Below are 9,738 nucleotides of genomic sequence, written 5' to 3'. Positions count from 1 at the left end.
CTCTCCTCATTGTCTGGCCCTGGCATGTAGGTGGGATACGGTCTCTTCAGCTGTCCCATCTGTTTCTCAGATCTCTCCCTCCCTCCCAGAGGTAGGAATGAGCAGTGGGAGATCTGGAGCACCCTGTCCTGCCCCCCTGATGGGGTGGAGAGGCTGGAACATGGTGCAACTCCTTCCTGCCCTGGCTGAGATGTGGATAATGTAGGAGAGGGGGTGAGGCAGGCATTGATTGCCAGCGAGCCTGGCAATTCCTCCCTCTTCGCCTTCCGTTCTCCCAAACCGGGGGCGGAGAAGAGGGCGCTGCATGGGGAGAGCGCCGGCCGTGTGCGCTGCGCCTCTCTCACGCTGTGGAGCTGACTCCCCAGCCCTGCTCCGATCTACAGCTCAAAGGGGTAGCGGAGTGTGCGCAACATGCGGCCGGCTCCTCTATTCCCCCCAGCCTCCTGACTGGGATGCACGGCGTGAGGAGGAGGAGGAGGAGGAGGTATGTGTCATGCCACCCCCGGATGTAGGGCGCGGAGAAGAGTTCATGCAGCTGAGCCCTCCTGGCCCGGGTGCAGGGCGAAGGAGGCCGCCAGGGGTGTGCGGCACGGCACGCTCTCGCTCCCGGGGATGTGCAGCGCGGTGAACGGGCGGAGGGAGCTGGAGGTCACTGTCTCTAGAGCTGGTCCCACCCCCGGCCTGCGCTCTCCTCCCCTGCGGTCCCCTCCTCTCCACCCTCCCTGACGTCTGGAGCTGGCAGCCCGGCCGGTTCCGCATTCCCGACCCCTCCCCGCAGCCCAGGGGCCGCTATATAACCGGGGCTGATGCAACCCACCCAGCCGCCCGCCACAGCTTGCGGGAAGGACGCACCGGGGCAGCGACGGGGGGCGGCGGCTGTGGCGGCGGCGGCTGCTGGCCAGGCGCCCCGGTGGCGGCAGCTGCTCCGGCTTCTCCCGGGACCGGACTCGGCAGGACGGGCCTGGGGACAGGGGCAGAGCACCGGAGCCAGGCGGCAGCGGAGGGGCTGAGCGTGTCGCCTGTCTCCGGCTCCTACAGCCGGGCCCCGGGGGCACGTCGGCCGCCTTCTCCCTCTGCACGGTGGGTCTGGGCGGAGCGGGGAGTGTGGGGCGGACGGGGGGCTCGGTGCGGGGCCGGGAGGCCGCGGCAACTCGGTGTGGGGCTGGCAGTGGGACCTGGGGAGTTTCGGAACAGGGGGCCGACTCTCGAGACGGGGCGATGGGTTGGGAAAACCTCCCGGTGTAGCAGCTGGGCCGGGCCGGGATTCGGGAAAGAAACAGGCTAGCTGCAAAGCCAGGCCCGGAACCTGCACCGGCCTGGGTCACGGGAGCCTGGGGGGCTCTGGGCCTCTCGCCCCATCCTCGGCGCGGCGACCGGAGGGGACGTTACTGCCTGTTGCCCCCCGGACTGTGCTGTGCTCTGGGATCTGCCTTGCAGCCCCCGTCCTGCCCGTTCCTCTCACGCACATGCAGGGGGCGCTCAGGGGTCCAGGGTCTTCTTGTCACTGGCATGGGCTGGTGACTGCCTGCATCCCTCCCCGCGGCCAGAGCAGGGCGCCTGCGTGTCCCCCTAATGACCCCAGGGACTGCCTTGCCTGCCTGCCATGCTCCGGAATGTGTGCTGGCCCTGGGAGCTGCTGTGCCATGTCCAGCCACTTCTCACCTCTGTGCTACTACCCATGACTGCACCCTGGGGCTGCTGGTCAGGGAGGGCAGGCTGTCCCTTGTGGAAGGGAAGCTTGAGGCAAAGTGTGGCCCCTATCTCTATCCCACATTGGTTGGTGTGAAGACGCTCTGAAGTGTGTAGGGCCTAGTGCCAGGTACTGATCACTTTTAATTCTGAGAAGCCAACAGTGTGGGGGCTTTACAAGGCCCTGGTCTCAGCAGCCTACAGTCCAGCTGGGCAAGTGAAGGGAAACAACAAAAGGAAAGGGATGGATGGGGGAGGTGAGGCCCAAGCTATGGGTGCTGGAACAATTTGCACAGTTGAGGTTCTGAGAGCCATTGAACCAAAATGTAAACCCAGAATAGGATATAAATAACTGCAAGCTAGGGGTGCAACAGCACCCCTAGTTCCATCACCTATATCCTGCAGCATTAGGTGCTAGGATTTTATGCATGTTTCGGTGTCGGCACAGCTTCTGATAGGTTAAGGAGAGTGGGCTGATAGGATAGGGCTAAGGCTAACAGACCTTAAAACACAAAGATAGAAGCCTCCTGAGGGTTGGCTTCAGAGCCTGCTGTGTACTGTGTTTACCTGCAGCATTTTCCTCTTCAATGCACCTGAATTTTGACTGACATTCTGTTCCCTGTACAAGAAACTCTCACTGATGTCCTGGACACCTAGATGCTGCACAGATGGGCACATCACAAAGGCATAAACAACATGCCTACACTGGACCCATGACAGAGTTCCAGCTCAGGCTGAGGGGAAGGGGCGGGAGAGGCTAAAAATTGCAGTGGAGATGTTCAGGATTGGATTGGAGCACAGGATCTGAAACCCTGCCCGGGGTTGGGTTTCAGAGCCCAGGTTACAGTTTGAGCCCAAATGTCTGTGCTGCAGTTTTTAGGCCTGTAACCAAAGTCAGTTAACCTAGGCTCTGAGACTTGATGCTTTTTTTAGTGCAATGTAGGTGTACCCAAATGAGACCTACAAATGCATAGAGAGTGGAATCAAGGTTAACAAACACTGTATTTTGCCCTAGCGTTATGTTTTTAATGCCTGGCTTTAATGGGTTCCGGTAACAACTCATTTCTGATTGGTGCCATAGTGGGTTTTATTACTTCCTCAGATTTTGTTTTCTAGTTCACCTGTCCACACAGTGAATGTTAAATGCTTGCTGTGTGGGTTAAGAATAAGAAAATCTGAATTCTGGGAGGCCCACTTTGGTTTTGTTACAGGGAGGGTTGCAATGTGTTCTGCTACCTCATGAGTGTGCTTCCTCCTACTTGCTCTCTGTGCCCTGGAAAGGGAGCCCCTGGAGATTCCTTCTGCTCATTCAGTCCCAAGTCCATTTTAGTAGCCAGACATAGAACTGAATGAAAGTCACATTCTTTTGTGCTTTTTCTTTCCAGAAGGCATTATTCTGTTTCAATGTTAGGGAAATAGCTTTGAGAGCAAATTGGGGGAAAGGGAGAAATATTGAGAGACACACACACATTATGTTTCCATTTTGCTTTTAATGAAGGCCCTGTGGAGGTGTATTTGAAAACACAGGCCCTCCTATGCCTTCAAGGAGGGTGAGAACACTCTCTTGGCTGGTTCCAGGGCCATATGCAGTGTATGGTGGGCCAATGAAATGGGGCCTGGCTCATTCTTTTGCTTGTCTTGGCAGCCTGCTTCATAGCTTGTATTACCAGCTCTGGAACGCAACCACTGCCAAACTCTGTGTGTGTGTGTGTGTGTGTGTGCGCGCGCACGTGTTGAGTGTGCATGATCGCTGAAAGCACAGAAGAGACAAATGCTTCAGCTACTCAGACTTGGAATTTTTAGCATGTTTCTTGAAACTAGCATGAAAATTTCTATCTGGAGGCCTTTGCCAGAAGCCTGTGTTGGGAATTTGCTAGCTTTTACATGGAGATGTCTGGGGATATTAGGGATGTTAAACATTGGTTAATTGAATAGTTGAGTAACCTCATGAATTCTTATCGGTTAGTCAACTATTCTGTAGTCCCCGAGGGTGTGGCCGGCAGCCAGTGCACTCCAGCCTCACTCTCGAGGAGCCCCCTGCCACTCTGCACTGCTGCCTCTGTATCAGAAGCAGCAGTGCAGGGTACCGGGTGGGAGCTGGTCTCCGAGGGGAGCCAGTTCAAAAACTAGCTCCCCTTGTGGACTGGCTGCCTGTCACTCTGTGCTGCTGCATCTGATAAAGAGGCAGCAGTGCAGGGTGGCAGCAGCCCCTGTCTGGGGCGGGTCTGAACTCTCAGACCTTGTGCGAGCTAAAACTGAGTCAGGCTGCCTTTCCACCCAGCTCAAAATACACTTTAAATGCAGAGCCACAGCAGGGGTAAGTCCCGGATACGGATGTAATAGTGTAGTCCAGTGTTGTGCAACCTTTTTGCAACCACGACCCCCACGGCTGGGCCCAGCTGTTGGCGGCCATGTGGCACTTAGATCCAGGTGGCTGGGGGCTGGGCCTGGCTGTTAGCGGCCACACGGTGCTTAGATCTGGGCAGCTGGGGTCTGGGCCACGGGTTGTGCACCCCTGGTGTCGTCGATTAACCGATAAGCAAAAGCTTATAGATTAATTCTATAGACTGCACCAGGACTATTCAACATGCGGCCCATGATCCGTTCGTTTGCAGCCTGCGATGCAGCTTGGGTTTATGTGGGGCTCAACACGCAGCCCACAGATGGAAGCCAAAACAAAAAAGTAGTCAATATAATGGTCTTCTGTTGATACGCATTTTAGTAGTTAAATTCCTGGACTGTCATTGCTCATTAAAAATGCTGTCATATGGGTAGAAATTGGGTAAATATTACATTTGTTTAATATCAGCAAAACTGACTTTACACCTGTCTCCCAGGTGTTGTGTAGCTTTGCCTTAATCTTTGTATTCATGCCATCAGTGTGAAAAGCTATTTGCATATATTTGCATGTACATGCAACCACACTTAAATTGCAGTGCTGTAAGTATCATTGTGGCCCCTGGAGCTTCCAAAATTGAATAGCTCTGGACTACGCGTATTTCCCCCCCACTCTATTGCCAGTAAATTTTTTAGCAGGCTGGCCAGCAGTCCAGTTCAGTCCTGGCTCGCACCAAGTCTGGGACCTACCCCCATTGCGGCTCTGCATTTAAAGTGTATTAGGAGCCAGGTTGGCAGCCTAGCTCAGTTCCAGTATCAGAGGCAGCAATGTGGGACAACAGGCAGCCAGTCCGTGAGGGGAGGTGATTTTTAAACTGGCTCCCTTCACAGATCATCTCCTACCTGGCACCCTGTGCTGCTGCCTCTGTTAGAATGAGGTGTAACAGTTAATTCGAACTAAGGACTTTGTTCGAATTACTATTTCACTGCCGCATGTAGCCGCGGGCAGTTACTTCGGACTAGTGGAATTTAAAAGTGGCGACCAGACGGGAACATGCAAATATAACCCGGGATATTTAAATCCCGGGCTTCATTTGCAACTTCGAATGCCTACATTAGCCTCCCTGGTTCGAACTAGGGGGCTAGTGTAGACATACCCTTACTCACGTTGTCTCCCAGGTTTATTTGGCTATTTGGGATTTAACAGAATCCACTGAGAAAGTACAAACTGTTGTCTCATTCTGTGGCTCATCAGCCTGTGACCTTAAAAGCCTGTGGATGTATCTGTACCTTTCTCTCACAATCTAGTATTCCCCTCCAGTGCTTTGTGGTCTTGTGTTATGGCCCTTGCTAAAGAGGAATAAATAAGAGCCCCACACCCCATCCCTCAGTGTTGCTAACTAGCCAATATCAGAATGCATGGCTGTGAGCAATGTTTTACTCACCTCCTTTCCCCCCTATACCCTGGGCTGAGTTTGCTGCCCCTGCTGCACTCCAGTGGCTGGATATCCAGTCAAATTCAGTTTGGTGCTAAGCTTTTCTGAGATTCTTCCCATTGGGATAACCATGAGAGGTGTGTAGGATATTGAGTACTTTAGGTAAATCTGACACCATATTTGCTACCCTGGAGATTGAGACCTGTAGTGCATAGCACAAGCCACTGTGTTCAGCTACATGGTTCCTCCTTAGGCCCTAGAGCAGCCCGCAGAGGAAGAAGTGGGTGGGGAGTCCATCTATCACTGACTGATCTAAAGGCAACTGAGAAAGCCATTAGCATTCAGAATATTGATCCAAACATTGAAGGATAGTTAACCTGTAGCCAGATAACTGAGGAGTACAGATGGGCTTGTTTGCTGAGCAGGGTTAGTGTAAAGTGACTAGTCCGGGTCATTTTTTGAGTGAGAGATTATTAAGGAACGCCCAGAGTTGCCGGAAGTGGTTTGAAGAATATGTATAGGGCATTCTCCCCTCTGAGTCAGCGCTCACCGTAGGTTCCCAATGCAGTGCTTGATGGTGCCAGCTTTCTGATGAAATGTCATTTAAAATAAACTCCAGTTCTGACCAGTTGTGGTCATTAAATGTTCCAGGGGATTTTTCACAGGAGTCAGGTTGTTAACCTCAGTGTCCAGGCTAAATTCCAGATGAAGTAATTACATGTTGCCTCCCTAAATTCCCCAGCTGCTTCAGTTAGAAGTAAGATGATTCTCATCTTCATGTTATAAACTGCTTTTAGCTGTGCATTGTGGTGTTGAACATTTGTCATGTTCCGCACCAGAGATGATGATGATGATGATTTGTATGTGGTAGAGCCTGGGAGTCCTAGTCATTGATCCTGTAGTGCTAGTTGCTGTGCACAGTACAGGACGGAAAGACAGCCTTTGTCCCAAAGAGCTCACAAGCTAACTAGATGGCTGCCTAGCAGTGGGGTTGGGGGCAAGAAGAGTGTGATCTTGATGTATAGCTTATTTAGTGGTTTAAAGCTTGGGATTCGTTGGGGTGGAAGGTACTGGAGAAACAGGAAGAACAAGAGTTGTTTATCTAATGGCAGTTTAGTGTGCTTGATGGATGTGGTAGGGAAGGTTGCGGGGGGAGGGGGGGAGAGGCGGCAAGGTGGAGCCATATGATATGATCTGTATCCAGAGCATGGGAAGTCACATGAAGAGGATAGATATCTGCCAAGTTAGAAAGCAGTAGGGATGGTTGCTCTTTGATGGATTGTGTATTTGGAGGACTCTAATGCAACCTGAGCTGTATTTGGGGGCTTCACTGTTAGACTGAGCATGTCTGATACTCCTGTAGGTTTGTAACAAATGTTCTGTTTTAAAAGATCCTGTTTGCAGCAGCGCTGGAGATAAATTCACAAATGCAGCCCAAGAGGCTGAGCTGAGCAGCGTGGCTAAGCAGTGGCACTTTCTGCTGACCGGATAGGGCTGCGGAATGGCCATCTTTTGGGGATTCTGTCTCTGATAGAAAGGTGGGCAGAGGGGCTGTCTCTCTGATGAGGTATGAGGACAAGCAGTGGGGCTCTCTCACTCACACATCTAGGGAGGGGAGGTAGACAGCAAGGCTGTTTTGTTGGATTTGTGCTCTAGTAAAACCTTCATAATAAGCCCAAAGGCAGAGCTATCTCTCTGTGAGAGACTCTTGTGGTATTTCTGCCATCTGTGTGAAAATAAACAGAAGTTCAAGGCAGAGCCAGACCCTTCCCACACCGGAAATGGGCTCTGGCTTCTATCTCCTGGAGAGCAATCCCCCTTAGCCACTTTGTTTCCCTGCCACAATCATCAGGGCCCTGAGGGGGGTGGGAGCTTCCCTGGGGCCCAAGAATTCAGGGAAAAGGCATTGCCAGGATGGGAGTTTATAAAGTCTGTTGCCTATGACTATTCACATCCTATCCTCTTGCAAGGGCATCTGGGTGGGTGTCTCTGGGAAGGGCATTGATGTTGCTTATTAAGTCAGAACAGATACAGGGTCTGGCTCTTCAATGTGCTTTCCTGACTTAAGCTGGAAAAGCTTTTGCACTTATAGTAATAGAAATGTAGCCGTGTTATCTGGTGTAGCTGAAGCAAAATGCAGGACTATGTAGCACTTTAAAGACTAACAAGATGGTTTATTAGATGATGAGCTTTCGTGGGCCAGACCCACTTCCTCAGATCAAATAGTGGAAGAAAATAGTCACAACCATATACAGGCAGTCCCCGGGTTACGTACAAGATAGGGACTGTAGGTTTGTTCTTAAGTTGAATTTGTATGTAAGTCAGAACTGGTACATATTGTAGGGGAAACTCTAGCCAAACATTTCTCCAGAGCTCAGTTTTATTCTCCCACACCTCACTTCCCTCAGTCCTTTATTCTCAAGCTGAGGTGTCTGCTGAGAAAAGCCGCTCCTCATCTCCCTGATCTGCTGGGGGGGGGGCGCTAGCTTCGCGTCTCCCTGGTCTGCTGGGGGGAAGCAGCTAGTGCGGGGTTCCCTCACCCCGTTTGTAAGTAGGGATCCGATGTAAGTTGGATCCATGTAACCCGGGGACTGACTGTATACCAAAGGATACAATTAAAAAAAATGAACACATATGAAAAGGACAAATCACATTTCAGAACAGAAGGGGGATGTGGGGTGGGGGGGAAGGAAGGTAAGTGTCTGTGAGTTAATGATATTAGAGGTGGGGAAAGGTAGATGTCAGTGAGCTAATGGTATTAGAGGTGATAATTGGGGAAGCTATCTTTGTAATGGGTAAGGTAGTTGGGGTCTTTGTTCAATCCCCCCAGAGAGTGTCGAATTTTAGCATGAATGACAGTTCAGAGGATTCCCTTTCAAGTGCAGATGTAAAAGGTCTTTGTAGCAGAATGCAGATAGTTAAGTCATTGAGACAGTGTCCTTTCTGGTTGAAATGGCAAGAAATTGTTTTTTCTTTGTGATCCTGTCTGATATCTATTTTGTGGGCATTAATCCTTTGGCGAAGTGTCTGAGACGTTTGTCCAGTGTACATAGCAGACGGACACTTTCGGCACATGATAGCATAAATTATATTTCTGGATGCGCAGGAATATGTGTTCTTGATCTTATAACTCACTTGGTTAGGTCCAATAATGGTATCAGAAGAATGAATATGTGGACAAAGCTGGCAACGGGGCTTGTTGCAAGGGAAGGTACCAGGGTTGGTATTAGTGTGGTATGTCCTGTGGTTGTTGGTAAGAATCATCTTGAGATTAGGTGGTTGTCTATAGGAGACTGTGGGTCTGTCTCCCAGAGCCTCTTGGAGTATGGTATCCTGTTCCAGTATAGGCTGTAGTTTATTGATAATGTGTTGGACAGGTTTAAGTTGGGAGTTGTAGGTGATGACAAGTGGTGTTCTATTGTTGGTTTTCTTGGGTCTGTCTTGAAGTAGATGGTTTCTAGGTATTCGTCTGGCTCTTTCAATTTGCTTTTTTATTTCTCCGGGTGGGTAGTTGAGATTTATAAATGCTTGGTAGAGATCCTGAAGCTTCTGGTCTCTGTCAGTGGGATTAGAGCAGATGCGGTTGTATCGAAGGGCTTGGCTATAGACGATGGATCGTATGGTGTGTTCTGGATGGGAGCTGGAAGCATGTAGGTAACTGTATGAGTCAGTGGGTTTTCTGTAGAGAGTGGTGTCTAATTTTCCATTGCTTTGCACTTATAGGTTACTCATGCCATATTGGGCATACAGAGGCTACCATACTGCAGCATGCTCCTGGTTTAGCTAATCTGACATCCCATCTCTGACAGTGATTTATGTAGTGAACATAAGAATGGCCATACTGGGTCAGACCAAAGGTCCATCCAGCCCATTATCCTTTCTGCTGACAGTGGCTAATGCCAGCTGTCCCAGAGGGAGTGAACCAAACAGGTAATGACCAAGCAATCTCTCTCCTGCCATCCATCTTCACCCTCTGACAAACAGAAGCTAGGGACACTATTCCTTACCCATACTGGCTAATAGCCATTAATGGTCCTAACTTCTATGAATGTATCTAGTTCTCTTTTAAACCCTGTTATAGTCACAACCTCCTCAGGCAAGGAGTTCCACAGATTGACTATTCACGGTGTGAAGAAGAACTTCTTTTTATTTGTTTTAAACCTACTGCCCATTAATTTCATTTGGTGGCCCCTAGTTCTTATATTATGGGAACAAGTAAATAACAGTGCGTATATTAGTGCCTTGTCAGAGAGAGGGGGTTTATTTCCTGAGCTAT

At 50.4% G+C, this 9,738-nt stretch overlaps 1 protein-coding gene across 1 annotated transcript in view; it reads left to right on the top strand.

Moving 5' to 3' along the window:
* Positions 1-535: 535 nt before the first annotated feature.
* Positions 536-9,738, top strand: part of JDP2 (Jun dimerization protein 2) — a 42,555-nt gene continuing 33,352 nt past the window's right edge. The window contains exon 1 of the mRNA XM_075926856.2: positions 536-1,080. The gene's annotated coding sequence lies outside the window, so the exon portion shown is untranslated. The remainder of the gene's footprint in view (positions 1,081-9,738) is intronic.

The sequence above is a fragment of the Pelodiscus sinensis genome, chromosome 5, assembly GCF_052426305.1.
Source record: "Pelodiscus sinensis isolate ZL-2025 chromosome 5, ASM5242630v1, whole genome shotgun sequence".
Taxonomy (NCBI): domain Eukaryota; kingdom Metazoa; phylum Chordata; order Testudines; family Trionychidae; genus Pelodiscus; species Pelodiscus sinensis.
This window is presented reverse-complemented; position numbering and strand designations above follow the sequence as displayed.